We start from the raw sequence: 20,969 nt of genomic DNA on the forward strand, positions 1-20,969 counted from the left end.
TTATTTATTTGATTATTCTCCTAAATTTCGAAAGTTACTTTTCATAATCAAAGTGTGTGCCCACCGCCACTGACGCACCCGTCCAGGAAATCATCAATATCGCTCTACAATCAGGTACGTTCACTTAGATCTCATGTTTTATGGTTTCCTTACAGCTTTTGGAGATGAAGGTAAATGTTGAAAGGTGAGGAAGTACAGCATTGGAAATTTTGAACAGGTAGTTGATTTAGAACGCGATTTCGGACTTTGAAATTGTAAAAATACTACACCACTTTTGAAAAGTATGGCTATCCCGTTTTGGATGCGGACTTTCAGTATCGAATTCCTGTTATGATGCTTAAGTTTTGTATTTTTTTTCAGGTGTTTCTAGTTTTGGGAACAATAATTCATAATAAAATTTTATCAAATCTTGTTTTGAGTTTTTATTCATTCTTCTTTATGTTTAAATTAACATTTAGCTGTTCCCATACAATCAAGCATTTAGAGACATGTTAGGTAACTAGACATAATTACGAACATAATTAGAGAAGTACTAGTAATAACTACAATAAATCATAAAATTAAAATTTTGGGTAATTAAAAAATGTGCTCTTCAGATAGTGATTTTTTCATCTAACGTATGCCGTCTACTCTTAAAAGTCAGTCTGCATTCACTGTGACTAACCTCAAGTTAATTGACTTCAGAGAAAGCAATATTATAAGTTAGGAAGATTTGAAAGTTAAAATATAATTCATCCCCTAGGGTCATGAATACTTTCGTTATAAAATTCAAGCGACGAACCGAGTGCGACGCCTTATTAGGTTCCAGCTAATGTGTAGATTCGACAATTGACTACAATTGCAAAAGGCTAACCACAATCTTGGCAAGTGTAATTCTTTTTTACTGTGTAGATTAACATGTGCAACCAACCTTGAACGTAGATTATATGCCAACCACACTCTTGGCATGTGTGATATTTCTTTCGTTTTTGGATTAACGTGTGTGTAATCAAATTCGGACGACGTTTATCCACAACCACACTCTTGTCATGTGAGAGTATTTGCTTCTGTGTGGATTAACATGTGTGTAGCCAAACTTGAACGTCTATTAAATGCCCATTCACACTCTTGACATGGGTGCCATTTCTCTCCTCTACGCAGCTAAACTTGAACGTTGATTAAATGCCTTACCACACTCTTGGAATGTGTAGGGTTTATCTCCTTTGTTGATTAACATGTGTGTAATCAAATTTGAACGACATTTAAAACCGTTATCACACTCCTAACATGTGTGATATTTTCTGCTTTGTGGATTACCATGTGTGCAGCCAAATATGAACATTGATTAAATACCTTACCACAATCTTGGCACCTTTAAGGTTTTTCTCCTGTGTGGATTATCATATGTGAAGCCAAACTTTAACGTCGATTAAATGCTTTAGTACATTCTAAGCATGTGTAAACTTTTTTCCTGTGTGGACTAACATGTGTGTAGCCGAACTTCAAAGTTGAAATGCCTTATCACGTTCTTGGCACCTGTAATGTTTTTGTCGTGTGTGGATTAAAATGTGTGTAGCCAAATTTGAACGTCGATTAAAAGCCCTACCACATTCTTGGCACGTGTGAGTTTTTTCTCCTGTGTGGATTAACATGTGAAAAGCCAAAGTTGAACGTTGGTTAAATGCCTTACCACACTCCTGGCAGGTGTGTGTTTTTTCTCCTGAGTGGATTAACATGTGCGTAGCCAATGCTGAACGTCGCTTAAATGCCTTAGCACACTCCTCGCACGTGTAAGGTTTTTCTCCCGTGTGGGTTATCATGTGTGAAGCCAAATGTGAACGTAGTTTAAACGCCTTACCACACTCTAGGCACGTGTGAGGCTTTTCTCTTATGTGGATTAACATGTGTTTAGTCAAACTTGAACGTTGGTTAAATGCTTTACCACACTTTTCGCACGTGTAACCTTTTTCACCTGTGTGGATTTACATGTGTGTAGCCAAATGTGAACGTCGATTAAATGCCTTACCACACTCTCGGCACGTGTAAGGTTTTTCCCCTGTGTGGATTAACATGTGAGTAGCCAAAGTTGAACGATGATTAAATGACTTACTACACTCTTCGCACGTGTGAGTTTTTTCTCCTGTGTGGATTAACATGTGTGTAGCCAAAGTTGAACGTCGATTAAATGCCTTATTACACTCTTTCCAAGTGTGTGGTTTTTCACCTGTGTGGATTAACATGTGTGTAGCCAAAGTTGAACGTAGATTAAATGCTTTAGCACATTCTTGGCACGTGTGAGGTTTCTCACCTGTGTGGACTAACATGTGTTTAGTCAAATTTGAACGTTGATTAAATGTCTTACCACACTCTTGGCATGTATGAGGTTTTTCACCTGTGTGGATTAACATGTGTGTAGCCAAAGTTGAACGTTGGTTAAATGCCTTATTACACTGTTTGCAAGTGTGTGGTTTTTCACCTTTGTGAATTAACATGTGTGTAGCCAAAGTTGAACGTAGACTAAATGCTTTAGCACATTCTTGGCACGTGTGAGGTTTCTCACCTGTGTGGATTAACATGTGTTTAGTCTAATTTGAACGTTGATTAAATTTCTTACCACACTCTTGGCATGTGTGTAGTTTTCCTCCTGTATGAATTACCATGTGCGTAGCCAAACTTGAACATACTCTAAATTCCGTTCCACATACTCCACATATGTGAGATTTTTCATCTGTATGCACTAACTCACCACTTGACATAGTTGAACTTCGACTAAAGCGTTCATCACTCTTTTGGTACGTATGACGCTGTTCACTTTCCTGTGTCACCATATTTGTTGTCAAACGTGATCGATGAAATTCTCTGCCAAACCGCGTCGAAGTATCAGATTCCTCATAAGAATGAGAGATGGCTTCATTTAATGTAGTAAACGTATCCCCTTCTCCGTGGAAAGCAAATATGTTATCGCGCCTGTAACCAATTCAACAAACAAGGAAATGTGAATGGAGATAATGATTAAGTAGCAACAAAAAATGTAATCATTCGCTATATTACATGATAAAGTTACGCTTCATTTGTTTTATTACATTAAATATTGTAGAAATATGAAATGGAGTACCACTGAAAAGTCAACATATCAATATTGTCTCAAAATAAGTGGCTGTAGTTTGTTTCACTATATCAAATTGACCTATCATTTATATCGTGGCGTTCATAAGTCTATGAACAGGTATTGTCGGCTGCCTTGACACGAATGCACAGTATGAGAATTACATCTGTCTTATCTGTAGTTACGTGGGGAGAAAAAACAAACTTGCGATCCAAAGGTTTAAGAACAACTCAACGTATTAATAGAAACTGTACCTGAGATCATTTACTTATCTCATCATAACAGGAACACGAAAGGCGTTTTGAAACGAATTAAAAAATTACATACAACTTTCCAAGCTAAGGCAGAAAAACTTAAAGTAACAAGACTAAAGACGAATCATTTGCAGCGTAGTGATCGCGGTTCAGTCGTCTAGGCGCTTGACCAGTAATCTCGAAGTTCTTCGATCGAATACAAGTCAAGCATTTTTTTTTTTACTTTAGGAATTTTGAGTTGATTTTAGTTTAGCGTACCTTTCAGCAGCGGGGCTATATGAGACGTGGACCTACTGATTAACGTGGAATCCGAACCACACGAGCTCCCGCCGGGAATCGAACCCGCCGTACGTAGCCGCTTAGCAACGGAGGAGCTCTTTAGGAATTTAATGGAGATAGATCGGCGATAACACACGCTTCATTACATTCAAATATTTGATACTCGTTTGTTTAAACACTTGTACTATCAAATTTTCAGGAATAATACTAGTAATAATAACAATTATCTCGAAGAATATTTAAAAATTAAAAACTTATTATCGCTCAGGTCGTACCATTACAAGCAGAAACGTGATATTAGGCGCACAAAAAAAAATTCGATTTTGTGTAATGTTGCCAATGAAAAGACGAATTTCTCATCTCAATTCTAAAACAAACCAAACAAATCGTGATGAAACATTTTAATTCGAGACGGGACAAGGTCAGCTCACACTATCGTCATGCTTTGGAGATTAGAATCGAGACGAGAAGAATGCTATTGTAAATATTTCTCATTTTATCTCGATTCTCGAAATAAGCAACAATTGCTCTGTAAACTGAATCTTATACATCATTTTGTTAGTTTGTATTTCAGAGCTCACTGAATTATGGTCTGTGTATATATTTTTGTAGCAAAGCTTTTATAATTACATCTGGAAGCTTGAGAAGTTAGTTTATTACAAGCTTTAGTGTTCAATTATATTCAGTTCTGTTTTTACGGTTTTTTTCCTGAAAACGTACAGTAGAATATATTCTGCACGAAATGTTAGCGGAAATTTTTCGTTTAAATTTGAGTAGCTGTAGTGGTGTCTCATGAAGGTACGGAACCGGTTTCCCGAGACCCCTTCAACATCTTCTGTAGCTTAGCCGGAATAACCATCACTTAAAAACAAAGTTTCTTACGGCTCTTCTGAGTTCAGAATCCTTACTTTCTACACGAAATATACCTTCAAAATTTCTGTTATAACATTTGACTAGTTGTAGGGAAACTTTCCTTTATAACATTTAGCTCGTTGAAGGGAAACTTTCCGTTATAACATGTAGCTAGTTGTAGGAGCGTATCGAGAAGGTATGTGCTGTTGGTCCTGACACTTTTCTCCAATCCCAACTATTTTGTAACTTATGGCTTACGCTACGGGCGATTTTACAGGCTTTAATACAATGTGTCCTCATACGGAATTTATTACCAATATTATTATTATTATTATTACTGAATATTTGAGACCTCAATATTACGTTCTACTTCCCTAGCAAAGCTGAGATAAACGCAAAAAACAAGTGACAAATCTTGGGAAAAAGACGAAAATCAATGTGAAGGTTACGATTATATTTACAAGAATCTAAAAACTACCAAAAAACTCGATTTCAACCACACGGCGACCGTTTTCCGGATTAAATTATAATAATCTTCCTACAACTGCCTTTACAATACCATTAGTTATACGGATAACGTGTTGAGTTTTGCATCTGATTAGCCTAGTGTCGACAGTCAATTTCCATCAGCTCCTGCGCGAACACAATTAATCAAAAATAAAGGAGAGGGATAGATAAAAGCAAGAAATAAGTAATGTAGATTTTTCATATAAGTTAAGTAAATATGTTTTGATCTTGAGAGCGACAGAGAGATTAATGTAGCTCATAAAAATTTTTCATGTTAATTTTTAATTTTATGTAGATGTGAGAGAATAGCAAACAGCTGATTGAATATATACACACACACATACATATTTTTACACTATGCACCTTCATGTGCATTTATGAATAACAGAAAATGTTTTAATACTAATACACAATAACACACTGAGCAAAGCTATGTGATAATATGTAAAAAAAAAAGTATCACGTGACAGTTTCAACACAATAACTTGCAAAGAAACAGAGAACATATAGAGAATGCTTCGGAAAGCAGGAATTAGGATGTACTGGAAAGGAGGAAGCAGATTAATTGAACTAGTCAGAAGAACAATGAGGAAAGCAATAGCGAACAATGATCAAGGGGGAGTAATATATAGAGTAGAATGCGCGGAGTGTAAAAAAAATTACATAGGAGAAACAAAAAAAAAATGCAGAAAAGGATTAAAATGCTCAAGTATGATGTAAAATTGAAAATGGACAACAATGCGATATACAAGCATCAGAAAGATACAAACCACAGCATAGGGTGGGAAGGAGCAGAGGTCATAGATGTAGAAAACAGAACTTTGGTGAGAAAATGGAAGGAAGCCAGGGTGATTATGAAGGTAGGAGGCAAGGTGATGAACTGGAATGCAGGATTCTCGAGAAATAGGGGTGGGAGAAGATTCTGCTTAAAGAAGAAGAAATGAAAAGGAAAAAGAAAGAAAGAGAAACAAAATAACAAGGAAAATAAGGATAATTAGAGGACAGAACGCATCTAGCAGAAAAAAAGTAAACTTTTAATTGAACATGTGTCCAGCTAAAAAGTGAAAGTGAAAGCCGCACAAGTGTCACACTTTAATGAAGGTGCGGAGCCTAATTAAAAGTTTATCTCCGAACAGTATATATGTGATGACCAACTCCCAGCAGCCAGAAGGAGTGGAACTCTGATGAAGACCCAGTTCTTGTGTTGAAACTGTCACGTCATACTGTTTTTTACATATTATGACATGGCCTTGCTCAGTGTGTTATTGTGTATTAGTACAAAATGGAAACAGGGCCTGATAGAATAGTTATAGAAAATGTTTTGTATATGGTACTAGTTTATATTTGTGTTAATTTTTTATTGAAGCACTTCGCAAAGTGAAACCTGAGTTGTGAAAAGAAGGATTTGTTGTTAATGATCGTAATATCAAAATTTTTAGTGTCTCATATTTTAAGTGCATGTTTCTTATTTTCGTATTAAACTGAATTATTTAAATTTTTGTACTATCAATTAGTTGCTCGTAATTCATTTCAATATGGAGGATAGTGTTTTAGAACAATTTCCAGCAATGTCGACACAGGAATTAGAGAAACAATTAGAAACCATTGCTCAAAAATGGTAATGAATATTGGACGTCTAGGGCAAAAAATAGATGAATCAGTAAGTAGGTGAACTCCAAAAGTCTATAACAGAAGCGATTTGGGAGCGTAGAAAAGAGCAAATTGAATGCCAAAGCAGACAGTTTACGTAATAATATCAAAGTAGCCAAGAACTCCTTAACTGAGGTACGCTCTGACTTAGTTAATGCGGGCAATCATGTTGATTCAGTTACTGCTGAGTTTAAAAATAGTGTAGCGGAATGAAAGAAAGGTCTCACTGTGTTCTATGAATACATGCGAACGGCATAGTTTGAGTGTAGGCATAGCAACAAAATACAACAGTGCAAAGAAGTGCAAGGCGGAAAAGAAACCGTAAATACTCTTGAATTCAAGCCGGCCCACGTTGTGAAAGATATGTGCCAAATAAACCGAAAAGTCGATTACAATCAGGAAAAGGAAATATGCAGTGTAGAGATAGCGAAAAAGGAAGAATCGTTACGTGTACCTGTAGACAATTGTTTCTAATGTAATTGTTTTGCCGGCAAGGGATACCGATGTTTCACACATGATAAGCGGTAGCGTTCAGGTTGCGCGTATCCGCCCTCTTGAAGAAGCCAGGGAAGGCTTGAGAGTTTAATTGATGATTTTGTGTGATAACGAAGTTACAGTGTTGTTGCTTTCGTGTCGCAGCCAAATGGTTTTGCGCGATTTCACAAATTCAAATTTGTCTTTGTAACCGTGTATATCTAACGTAAGTTGTATTTTAGTGCTGTAAATCCATTCCAACTCTATCAGCCTTGAGTATTGTAGAAGGAAACGACTTCAAACTCACAGTTTAGAGTGTAGACCGCCCAAGCGAATTGTGTTTTACGTAGTGAACGTCTCCTACATAATATATCGGTCGGAAATGTTTACCGTAAACAAGCGTAAAAGAAACACTTCCAAAAAACCACACTTCCAAAAAGTATATTTCCGTTATAGAACCCAAATGTAACACTAAGTTTAAGAAGAAAAATAAGATGGCAAATGATACCCAGTTGAGTTTTCGTAATACATTATTAACGTAAACTCGATTTCGAGGAGCATAATCAGCAGAGTTAAAATGAGCAATCGTGATCATAATATCAGTACATCAGATGCAACATTTATAGATTTCAGTTGCCGAAATGTTTGAATTTTCAATCTAGTACTTCACTATTGCGAAATTTTAAGAGCGAAAATTTAAGTGTAGTGCTACTCAAAATGTAGACCAGTTGATTGCTCGTAACGATAACAATGTTCGTCGACCTCCACGTACAGCGTATTCTCAGCGCGCACAACCACGAATTAGGCGTGCAGTAGGAAATAAGTTGGGAATAAAAGGAAAGTGCTTTGGTAAGCGTAATTCGGAACAAATTAAACTCGGTCAAAGACGAACTACATGGAAATTAAAGTCGAGCTGTAGGCGAGGTTATTTCGAGTCAAACATGCGGAAGAAGTATACAACGACCTCGAAGAATACTAAAAAGCTCAAGCGAAATCACGTACAAACATTGTATAGTAAACTACATGGCAAAATATAGTAACAATAAGCGCAAACATAAAAAGAAATTTATGACACGCATCGCAATGCAGTGTAAATTCAATTGTTGTAAAAGAAGGCGTGTCATTACGTGGAAATTTAGTAAATGCGATGTATAAAGGTGAAAAATTACGGAAATTAATCAAACTAACTGGAAAAGTACACGTAAACGTGCTAAATTACAGCTTACAAGAGTAACAGGCACAGATGGAAAATTAAAATCTTAGCCCAAATTCTTAGCCCGTGAACTTCAACCAAACTCGGAATGAGCCCCGGAAAAGATGAGAAGTCAGAAATACCGAATTTGACCTTTTAAACTTTTAGAGAATAAAAAAGGATTATTGTTTATTTATTTGATTATTCTCCCAAATTTCGAAGGTTACTTTTCATAATCAAAGTGTGTGCCCACCGCCACTGACGCACGAGCCCAGAAAACCATCAATATCGCTCTACAATCAGGTACGTTCACTTAAATGTCATGTTTTATGGTTTCCTTACAGCTTTTGGAGATGAAAGATGAATGTTGAAAGGAGAGGAAGTACAGCATTGGAAAATTTAAACATGCAATTGATTTAGAACGCTATTTCGGACTTTGAAATTGTAATAATACCACACTACTTTTGAAAAGTATGGCTATCCCGTTTTGGATGCGGACTTCCAGTATCGAATTCCTGTTAGGAAGTTTAAGTTTTGTATTTTTTTTTTCTTTTCAGGTGTTTCCAGTTTTGGGAACCATACTTCATAATAAAATTTTATTATCAAATCTTGTTTTGAGTTTTTATTCATTCTTCTTTATGTTTAAATTAACATTTAGCTGTTCCCATACAATCAAGCATTTAGAGACATGTTAGGTAACTAGACATAATTACGAACATAATTAGAGAAGTACTAGTAATAACTACAATAAATCATAAAATTAAAATTTTGGGTAATTAAAAAATGTGCTCTTCAGATAGTGATTTTTTCATCTAACGTTGTGATTGTATAATAAGAAAATATGGGAAATTTGTAATGTAAGATTAGGTCGCTGTAAAAATACTGTAAATTAAACACAATTTAGTATAATATTGAAAGTAATTGACAATAACCTTGAATTTTATAAAGTTGTTCGTTGATTTGTTCGTCGTTCGATATATATATATATATGCCGTCTACTATGAAAAGTCAATGTGCATTCAATGTGACTAATGATACCTGAAGTTAATTGACTTCAGAGAAAGCGATATTATAAGTTAAGAAGAGTTGAAAGTTAAAATATAATTCATCCCCTAGGGACATCACTACTTTCGTTATAAAATTAAAGTGATGAAACCAGTGCGACGCCTGGTTGGGTCCCAGCTAATGTGCAGATTCGATATTTTCTAAAATTTCAAAATTTTGTTCTAACTTTTAATGTTTGGCATAATTAGAGAAAAGTGTCATAGTACCGTCAGATGGGGTTAATTGAGACTGAGACAGTTGCGTATTTTCTGTATTCGGAGTTTGCTACACTGTAAACATTTTTCGTGCGCAGTGAACGCTATTTTGTTCTTGGAGATCTAGTAGACTTGTACGTGTGTGTCGTGTAAAGATCATGTGCATGAATAAGTGGCGGGAAGCTTAAGCTTAGAGTATAAACGTAAGCATTTTCTGACGGCGTTTCAACTTCCATGTGTGCATACTTCAAATATTATGGTTGAATATCTAATCGACTTGTGTTTTACTATTACAAGTTGTGGAAGCTTCTTAACACTTTTTCGTTTCTGTTGGTCATATTTTGCCTTGTACAGGGCGTTTTCTGACGAAAGGTGTGTTGCTGTGGTGACTGAGACATGCCAAGAGTATGTAAGAAAAAGGCGGGAAGTAGGTCCTATCGCAACTACAAGAAACAGCAGAGTATTCGGAAAAACATCCCTGCCAATCACTAAAGACTGTTTCGAGCAAGTTTAGTGTTAATAAGGATGCGTTACACCGCCGACTAAGAGGTACATACTCAGGAACCCCAGGAGGTCAACCTGTTCTAACCGTTGACGAAGAATACAAATTAGTAAATGGTAATGTTCACGCAGCAGAATGGGGGTTTAAATTCACTAAAATGGATGTACGTTTGATAGTTAAAGGATATCTTGACCGATCAGAAAGAAGAGAAAGAAGATTCAACAATAAACTGACTGGATTGGAGTGGACAATTTTTTTTCTTCGTCGGCACTCGGCTGTTGTAACACAGAGATTAAGCCAAAACATTACTCGTGCCAGGGCAGGAGTTAGTGTGGAAACAATTAGTGCATACTTTAACAACTTACAAGAAACTTTGAAAGATGTTCCACCTTAAAATATTGTTAACTTTGACGAAACGAACTTTGTTGACGATCCTGGTAAATCCAAAATTATAACCAAGCGGGGAGGAAAACATCCTGAACAAATTGTAAATTCATCAAAGGCATCTAAATCTGTGATGCTTGCTGGTACTGCCGATGGCACACTACTACCGCCGTATGTGTGCTACAAAGCCGATCATCTTTGGGAATCATGGTGTCAAAATGGACCAACAGGAACACGTTATAATCGAACAAAATCTGGTTGGTTCGATCAGCATGTGTTTGAAGACTGGTTTATGACTACTGCACTCCCGTACTTCAAAAGGCAAAACTCCACCCTTAGAAAAGTACTGATAGGTGATAATGTCTCCTGCCATCTCTACGATCTTGTGATTCAAGAGCTTCCCAAAGAGGGAATATAATTTGTGTTGCTGATTCCGAACAGTACGCATTTGTGCCAACCATTTTAGACGTTGCGTTTTTTGGACCTCTCAAGAGAACTTGGCGTGGGATTCTTTCTGCGTGGAAGAAAAAACATCGCGGTTATCTGACCAAAGACTTCTTTCCTTCCCTTATGAATAGTACTTTAATGAAAATAGAAGAAAATTCTGCTCAAAACCTTCAGGCCGGATTTGGAGCTACAGGCATTTTTGCTTTGGACAGAAATCAGGTTTTAAAGCGAATTCCAGATAAAACCAGAGGTCGGCCCTTCTCCCACTAATTGGTCTGGTGCTTTTATCAAGTCGAAAATTTGTACACTGAGCTATAATATGATGATTAACTATAATACATTTTGATCGGGACTCCCTCCCAAACTTCTACCGGGCTTCCCCTAGATTTTTGGGCTGGCTACTAGCCTAGTGTGTGATAAGTGACAGGGCCGTAACTTGAGGAGGGAGAGGGCAAATGCTTCCCCAAGGAAGCTCCCCGCCATTCGAGGGAACCCATTTTAAGACATTTTCTTATTCCGTATACGATACGAACATGAAATTATAAATGAAGCATCGAATATGTCCACTATATTACATAAACAAAACAACACATAAAAGGTAAATAAAACAAAAATGAGTTATGGGCCCATTTCAATAAAAAAGTTTCTATTAGGGGCCCTAGAAGTAATGTTTATTCGTATGGCTTTAATATTTGTCAATATTGCCCACTTAATTCATTTGTCATTTATGGAACTTGATCAAAGTTATAACTAACGACCCGGGCCCATAAAGAGTAAGCGAAAGATGGAAAGAGGGAGCCCAAGAATTAGAGAAACAACTTTTTTCTAGGAGCATCAAATACGCATATTAATGCTTACCCCCTCCCAAGAAAACAATGTAAGTTACACCGCTGGATAAATGGATGCAGGTGTAGAATACATAAACATAATAACAGTAATTTATGATTAAAATGAATGATTGCGTGTAAAAGAGGACTGTACTAGTAATTTTTTAAAATAATATATAACGTTTACTGTATATAGAACACGATGGTGCTGTCCTATTTTATGAGTTTGAATTTGCAAAACTTACGAAAGAAGTATGTAATATATTTCTCGGGTTCTGTAGGATTACCGGGGACCAAAACTACGTAAAAACATAATGTTTATAGGCGGAATGAGTTCATGTTGTGGAAAGATAATTGATATTGATATGTGAGTAATTTGTGAACTGAGTAGACTGGAAATGCCATGTGCTGAATGGAAAATTTTGCAGTTACTATTTGCTATTAATTATAATGGACGAATACAACGTGCATTGCGGCGTTCTAACCCGACTTCGCTTGCTAGCGCTCGCTCGTCAATATTTATTTAGTTATTTATTGATACAAGTCATGGCCATTACCGGCATCTATGGCCTTAAGCACGTCAGGTTGGAGGGATGATATCTTCGGCGAGCACACAATGACGGTACGGGGAAGGGATATAAGGAACGGATAAGGAAAGAAGCGGCCTGAGACCTGTAAATTAGATACCATCCCGGCATTTACCTGGTGTGAATGAGGAAATCCCAGAAAAAACCTCATTTAGGATAGCTAGCCTGAAAAAGCTGTTACACCTTTTCGACCGAGTGACCCTGCCGGAAATCGAGCCCAGGACCAAAGGCGAGAGCATTAGCGACTACTCATGCTCAGCAATACTGTCTGAAACTCTTTAGTTAGTGGTATGTTTAGCTTTAGGTAGATTAACCTCAAAAACATTTAAGAAAACAGCAACGATTTTAAACAAAAAATGCTTTTTCACAGTAATCCGACATATGGCTAGTTTTCAAAGCACATACTGAGGAAAAAAATTGTAGGTAGCGTAATCAAAACGGTAGGTTGCATGCGTAATTCCTGTAGTTTTTGGACTTAACGTACAGCAAACGTTTAACTGAAAACACATGTTTTATAATACTTACTTTCCGTATAAGTGTTAAATCTATACGTACGTTCCGTATGAAACAATATAGGCGGTCAGGATCTCACATAGAAACCGACGCAGAATGTCCACAGTAGAATAGAATATAGGTGTAGAATGTAACACAGGTGATATACGGAAAACTTTTAGATGTCAGACATCCTGCAATGGCATGATGTAACATCTAAGGGCAGTGCGTATGTAGCATATGCTCCATACTGATTTCTGTAGTAAGCAAGAGGGTTTTGTATATTTGTACAATATACCGCTGTCCGGAGAACGGATTTTCCTTCATAAGCAGGGGCACCCATGTTGTGGTTTCCAAGGGGGGGGGCAAGTATAAGCGACGTTTCAAATATAGTTTCAAATTTTGCTGTAAGTAATGTAAAAATTCTATTGGGTTTTCAGTATTCCCAAGTACAATTTCCTCTTAGGGGAAGAGCGCCCCACCTTGCTCCCCTTGATGGACGCCCTTGTTCATAAGTAATGCAGTTATGTGGGTGCTAAACCTGTGGGTTCAGTATTTCTTGATAAATCCATTAAATGTTGTGCGTGTAATCCACAACGTACACAGATATAGGCGGGAATTCATGTCACTTAAGGACCTCCCCATTTTAAGGCAGTAATAAATGCAAAAATTGCCGATAAGTGATTCGCCTACTTTGATTTTGCGAATATTTCGTACTATGTGCGACTTTGTCCATGCGGCGTCTAGGGTATGGTCGACGTCGATAAGCTAATAAAACGAAGTACTTCAAAAGTTGAGCCAGTGGGTGCGTAAACGTAAACCTCGTGTAGCTTACATATAGGCTGTATTATTACTTTATTACATCAGTGTTAATGTGCATCCTTAAATTGGGATAGAGCAGTTTCCGCAGTTCAGATCAATAATACGTGGACAAATTCATAGTAGTTTGAAACCCACATTTCTCGATGAAAATAGTGTCATCACTCCTTCTAGACTGTACATGTGTTGGCGCATGCCAGTGATCCACCAGCAACAGGTAAAATTCAGGCGCGCTACAAGAGATAATTGTTCAAAAATTATATATAATTTTTTAAATTTATGGGTGCACACTTAGTAGTAGTAATAGTATTAATGACAGTATAGTAGTAGTAAGGCAGTAGTAGTAGAGTAGTAGTTAGTAGTAGCCAGGCCCGCAACCAGAAGGGGGCCAGGTCCTCTAAACTTTTTGTGGCCCCTCCAGACTTCAATAAAAAAAAATTTATTATTAATACAAAAAACACAATTTTATAAGATAATTTTAAAGACTTGGCCCCCCGTAACATTTTCACGGTCCTCCCAAACCTTTGTAGCTGGTTTCGGCCCTGGTAGTAGCAATGATAGTATAATAATAGGCTAGTAGCAGTAGTATAGTAAGTCAGTAATGGTAGTAGTTGAGTAGTAGTAGTAATAATAGTATACTAGTAGTAGTAGAGTAGCAGTAGTTCGGGTTAGGTTAGGGTAGGTTCAGGCAGCGAAATAGTCATATTTCAAGTCCCTTGTACATTAGTTTGCAGCCCTGGAATAACGCCCTTATGGGGAGTTTCATAGAACTAAACAACATCTTATTGCTGTATCTATGTTCACAGATGACTTACATATGCTGCGCCTTCATAAATAAATTCCCTAAACGTTTGTCTTTTGTTCTGGATTAACACCTTTTACCTGTAAATTGTAATTTTAAAAACGTCCACGTATTCTTAATCCCGTTTCTGCCACTCCAGAACACTTACTAAACCTACAAGAGTTCAATTAGTGCTAAAAGAAATTGATATATCATGAATGTCACTACACTTATAAAATAGAACATAACTGAGGAAACCTGAAATTTCAATCTTCATACATGTATTAGTGCGTAGCACGAAATGAGATTTTTAAAAAAATCCCGGCATTCTTCCCGCCTTTGATACGACAAGCTGCCATTATTTACGCATTATTCAGTGCATTGTTTGTGTATAATCTTGTTCGTTTGCTGAATGTAAAACGCAACTCACACAACCGCTGTAACAACATAATGCGTTTTTTATTGTCCACCAGTACACGAACCATTTCCAGGTATGTCTTAAATTATAATCCACCTTGGCATATTATCTCAGCAGTAATACTGTCAACAGAGCTGCCTTGCTTATGGATACACTGCGCATTAAGTGCTCCAGGGTAGTGATGACATTAAGTGACGTCATGTCCTGTTGCTGTGGTTATGTCAACTTAAGAACTCCCTACATAGTGATGGGCCCTGGGAATATTCCCGGTGGGAAGGAATTTAAAAATGGGAATATTCTCGGTTTTTTTCCCTGGCCTATAAATTCCCGGGAAGGAATTTATTTCCATTAATTTACTTTATCTTCCAAATTATAAGAACCATATGGCTAATTAATTTATTTTAATATATTATGATTTACTTCTAGGTTTTAAAGAATTTGGAAGCTAAAAGATTTAAAATTATTTGATGGTACTTTATATAACTAATAATATGATTTTTAAAGTTCCATTTTCATTCGCACTAAAAAGTAGGGTAATTGTTTAGTATTGGGGGGGCCAAAACTAGCAAAAAATAGGATGATTTACGGAAGAAATGAGTTGATAGTGATGTCCAAATAGTCAAGAAAGTATCGAACACATTTTTTTAGGGGAGTAGGGGATTTATACAAAACGGAAAGGTAAGTGGAAGTGATTTATGTGAGAAAAGAAAGTCAATTGTTGCTAACGAAGATAGAAAACAACGTGCCATGCCTTCATTCGATAACACTCGCTCTGCAATGATGTCTGAATTTAATGTTGGTAACGTAATTTAACGTATGAAACCATAAAATAACCGCATCGGAATAGAATATCGCAAAAAAGTAGGTGCAAAAGCTGGCCCCCAATGCTGAAGAACAGCCAAAATTAGCAAAGTACTAATTTACAAATGATGGAAAGGAACCATTTTGTAAAGCAATTTAGAATTATGTAGAAATAGAGATGAAGTACTATTAATAAACCCTGAACCACCATTAGTACTAGACGTCGGTCTGTCTCCTCTCTCTGACTCGAATTTCTGAAGAGGTACCTACTCGGACTTCTTTTGCATATGAATTAACGTATGGAATTTCGAGAAATAGGTAGAACGAAAGGTCGTGTATGGCAATGTTACGTGCTAAAATATTAAGATAAGTAAGTATCTTGCAAATTTTGTGAATATAAATATGTATGCGCAAATGTTGATAAATTGGTGAGACATGTATCTTCTAGCATTTACCCAACCTAATTGGTTTATAACATTTATACATTTAATGTGTTAATAATATCAGTAATAGAGTCAAATTGAGCAAATCCACTTACATATAAATTTAAATTGTTACTATATAATTTTTTCACACATATTTAATTGATAGAACATATTGTGAATAAATATCCATTTATGGGTACTCTCTAAATATAATAAACTGTTAATAAAGTAACATAGTACCGTTCAGAATATATATTTTAAAGAATCCTCTGTAGACAACAGTAATAATATGCTGTGATATAAAAATTAATTCAACTTTGAAATCATAATATAGTAATAGAATGCAATTTTCTTTCTGATTGTACAAAAATTCCCGGATAAATTCCCATTTTGGGAATATTCCCGGGAATATTCCCAGGGAATATTCCCGAGAAATATCTTCCCGGGAATTTACCCATCACTATGCTTATCCATACATGTGAGAGGCTTATAAATGCGTTCAATGTGGAAAATCTTTCACTAACAAAAGGTCATTAAATTTTCATATGCATGATCATACGAGTGAAAGCTCATAACATTGCATTCGCGTGTTATGAAAGTGACTTACCTAGTGATGGGCAAGTAGAATATGCACAGCGGGAAGGAAAATAAAAAAGGGGAATATTCCGAGTTTTCCCTTGGCACATAAATTCCCGGAAGAGAATTTGTTTTCTTTTCTATACTCTATTTTCCAAATTATAGAACCAAATGTTTAATTTAATTTCATTTATTATCATTTATTTTTAGTGTTTAAATAAATTGGAAGTAAAAAAATTGAAAATCGTCGACTTGTACTTTATATAACTAATTAATAATTTGTTTTTTTAAAGTTCCAGTTCTATTTGTACAACAAAGTAGCAAAGTGCTAATTTACAAAAGATGACTACGATCCTGTTTGTATAGTAATGTAGAAATTCTGTAGAAATACATATGGCGTACCATGAATACATCCCGAAATACCGCTAGTAGTAGACGTCGGTCTGTCTGCTCTCTCTGACTCAGAGGTACTGGGAATTTTCTCACATGTGAATTAACGCATGCAATTTGGAGAAATGGGTTGCAGGAGAGGTCGTGTCTGGCAATATTACGTGCATAATTCTAAAGATAGGTCATATAGTTTATTTCTCTGATATAATATGAAAGAAACAACCTTTGAAAGTATATTCATTTTAAATTTATAGTGATCAGTTTCGGAACACGTCTCAAATACGAAAAATGCAGGAAACAGTTTGTGACTCATATCTAGTTCATGTATTATAATTACATTCTTTTGGATTCTAGAAAATATTAACTCATTTCAATCGTCTTATAAGAATGGCGTGGTTTTAAGTTGTACCCTGTATTGTTAGAAGCAGAATATTCACCATTGACAGTCCAATTCAAAAAATGCTATAAATAGAATAACTGGCAATTTTTTCATGAGTTACACCTACGGCATTGTTGTCTTACTGAATTCTAGTAAACAACAACTCACCAGCTATCTTACTCATCGAGTACCTATAACATCATTTAAAATAAAACACTTCCACGTTAATTTCTCGGAGCATCGAAAATGAGAGGTCATATTTTAGAATAGGTGAAATATATAAATAGAAGTAGTTGCCTTATGCTTACCTTATGCTTTATCTTATTTCTAATATCCGTAATATTCTCAATTGTTGCAAGGGTTTTTCTAGCCTGCACAAACTTTTTCAAACTAATTGACTGACTCTGACTGACTTAGCTGGTTCCAAGTTCGACTTTTTGCACTGTAAATGCAAAGAACTTATCAATATTCGCAAGATTGATTGGGAGGGTTGATGGTTAAAGCGTTTGTGTCCGTAATAAAAAGGATGTGGCTTCAAGTCACGGCAGGCAAACTATTTTTCCTTCTATTTTTTTTCACATATTAATTGCTTTTTTGCATCTTCTTATATTAGGTTAGTGACCAACGATGAGGATAGGCTAGGTAAAGTCTGGTTCGATTATGTATGTGTACACTTTCTTTTGTTTCAAAATACATTTCTATTTATATTTATTAGTAATCATTTTTTCTTGTATTTTTAGTGACCATGGTTTACCTGTGGCTATTTAATGTTAGATTCATGGAAAAGGTAGAACGAAGTCATAGCACGTTCTTTACACAGCAGAGCGTTTTGTTTTGTTTTGTTTGGTTTTTTCTTGGCAAAAAAACGTTACTGCGAGTGTCTGTTACCCAGCTAAAATTTTTTCATTGTCCGTGATGGAGACATCAACTTTCTGGACGTAAAGACTATGTCAAATCGTGTGTTCAGCCACTCATAGTGTGTCAGCAACTGTATTATAAATGACCTATGCAATTTTATTCCTCTATCTTCCTATTTTATAGCCTTGCTGTTCAAAAAGAAGTTAAACTCAAAATTATTATTCCCATGAAAAATTGAAAGCATGAGTGTTCAAGTATGTATAAACTTAACCGGTTTCGAATTTTGCATATCAAATCACTGAGTGATTATTGGCTTTGGTATATTAGAAGGTGTCGTGGGGATGTATCCTCTGAAGTACATGAATATTTTTTGGTTTAGTTGAAGAGTTGATTCATTTTTGTTCTCTTATATATGTAATTTTTTTAGCGTCGAAATAAAGACACCATGAATTAATTTAGTGTTAGCCCTTTTTGTATTTTTGGCACATAATTAGATACATATGTGTGTGTGCTTTTGTCGATGTATGCGTTGTGACAAGAATGGTTAACCGTTGACTCGCGATCTCGACAGCTTGTTCAGTGTTTATAGTTGGATACATTGATAGATCGAAAGGTGATACTTCGAACTTGCATAAAACTAAATAGTTTCGCGAATGAAATTATTAGGCAAGTATACAGATGAAGTGATGACTATGTTGAAGAAATACCGAGTGTTTTCTTTCCTTTGTCCTGAGCATGTGTGTATGTAGTTTAGATAAGTTACGCGTTCGAATGTGAACATGCAGTAACACTTTCAGGGTGTGACGGCGTATAATGTATAGTGATATGACACATGTTGTTCTGATCTCGATGAATTAAATTTTGAATATTGTACTTGTTGATTAGTTACATATTTCGGATACTTGCGCACGAGAAACTAATGATTTACGAAACCAGAATTTTCGGTCGTTATCTCTCTTCTGATTTTTTAAAAATAAGTATTTGCGTTTCTGTTTAATCATACATGATTAGATTGAGTTTGGTAGGGATTGGCTTAAGACAGACACTAGTGTACACATACTTTTCTTTATTTTGGTAGTCCATTTCTGTGCCAAGGCGCCATCACCTTTGTGTTACTATTTCCGTTTCTAAACGTAGTATTATCTGGAATCTGGCGCACAGGGTCACGCTCCTGTGGTTTAGTAGTGCTAGCAAGGTTCCGGTCTATAACAACTTACTAGTTCAAAATTTATCAGTTATATACATTATTAATTTTGGCTACCGCAATCAACATTTTCATCGTTTTCTCTCTTCCCCCTTTTTAAACTATTGTTTTCTCAACATGAGTTCTTTTCTCACTGCTGTGTGGCATTGGACATTTTTTGTTGTAGAAATTTCAAAAATAAGGCACTGTTCTCTATCCCGCAACAAAGACTGGCTGTGATCTTTGCGAAGTGGGTAAGATACGGTGAATGATGGGAATTTCGTGAAGCACTTTGTCTTTGTGAGGTCCCCACCGTAGGGCACAGATTTGATCCTCAGCTCCAAGGGACCCCTGTGTGGCCGTATATTTTGATGCCCAAACGTTTCAACCGATAAAGATAAATTTTGGCCTTAAAATCGACGCTTGTCGTAGCTGTTTGTTAGGTCGGAATACCATCTCCGGTAGCATCTTTCTTACGTTTATCTTGTTCTTCAGTGCCTATTTGTTTTTTTCTACCTCCTTCTTCTACCCTTACTTCATTCAAATATTTTTAAGTCATTACCTTCTCCTTCTCCTTTTGAAGTCTTTAAATGATTAATTAGATTCATCATTTTTTATTTAGATTTTCAGAAAAGTATTAAAAATCATTTTTCTATACTGTATATAGAGATTAATATTTCTGTGGTTCGGACACCTTCGCAATATATCTAGGGGACGTTCATTTTCATAGTCAGTGATTTTTCCCTTTCTCGATCGATAGCATTCGCGCACATATAACCGAATTGATAGTTTCATGCCTCTTTTTATTTGGATCCATAGCCTTGACACATCTAGATTACAGTCTCCCTTGTTGGAAGTATTAACTTTTAGTTTTTGTTATTCTCGTCCCACTGATAGTATTGTTTGTAACCTTTAATTCTGATAGCTTAACTCAGAGGTGAAATGTTTTCTTTCTTTCTTTTCTTTCATTTTGTTGTGAATTGTGGGTGCACAAACTTTAGTATTAATGTATAATAATTCGTAGATATTGATCTGGAAAACTCTAATATATTATTAGGTGTGTTAATTTTTAAAAATAAATTTTACTTTTTTTTTCCTCTACATTCGTAGTTCTGCTATTCACTACCTGGTATATGAGAGTTTTTTAAGCATGCATTGTATTGATCTAACGCGCTTATTTGTCTTCTGGTCCGGAGTTACGTTATTAATATTGTGTTAATAGTTTTAAAAAATGTGTAAACTCGGCATTCGTCTGCAAGTCAATTAAATATAATTATACTTGTCAATGTGATGATATTTTTACTGGTGTACATGTGATTATGTATGATTAAGATGTTCTTGTTCAACATATCGGTCAACGAAACGACGTCCTTCGCTATGAATTTTTCTCTAGTATCTACTCTAACTTAAGTACTTGAAGCCATATTTATATTTCTTAAATTTTGTCTCATGCATAAATATATATAAAGTCGAGGTTAATGAATGTGTCTTTTGGGTGTAAAAAGTGTGTGTCTTAACCCTGTCATACTAACAACTACTAAACAGCAT

General features: G+C 35.9%; 1 long non-coding RNA gene across 1 annotated transcript; it reads right to left on the reverse strand.

Annotated features, from left to right (window-relative positions):
* Positions 1-407: 407 nt before the first annotated feature.
* On the reverse strand, positions 408-14,962 carry LOC145677762 (uncharacterized). The gene is made up of 2 exons (XR_014129987.1): positions 14,671-14,962; positions 408-2,946 (listed from the first exon to the last, which is right to left on the reverse strand). It is a non-coding gene; the product is annotated as an uncharacterized LOC145677762 (long non-coding RNA).
* Between the last annotated feature and the right edge of the window lie 6,007 nt (positions 14,963-20,969).

This window comes from Thermobia domestica, unplaced genomic scaffold (assembly GCF_964235325.1).
Source record: "Thermobia domestica unplaced genomic scaffold, izTheDome1.hap1.1 HAP1_SCAFFOLD_1352, whole genome shotgun sequence".
NCBI classification, from domain to species: domain Eukaryota; kingdom Metazoa; phylum Arthropoda; class Insecta; order Zygentoma; family Lepismatidae; genus Thermobia; species Thermobia domestica.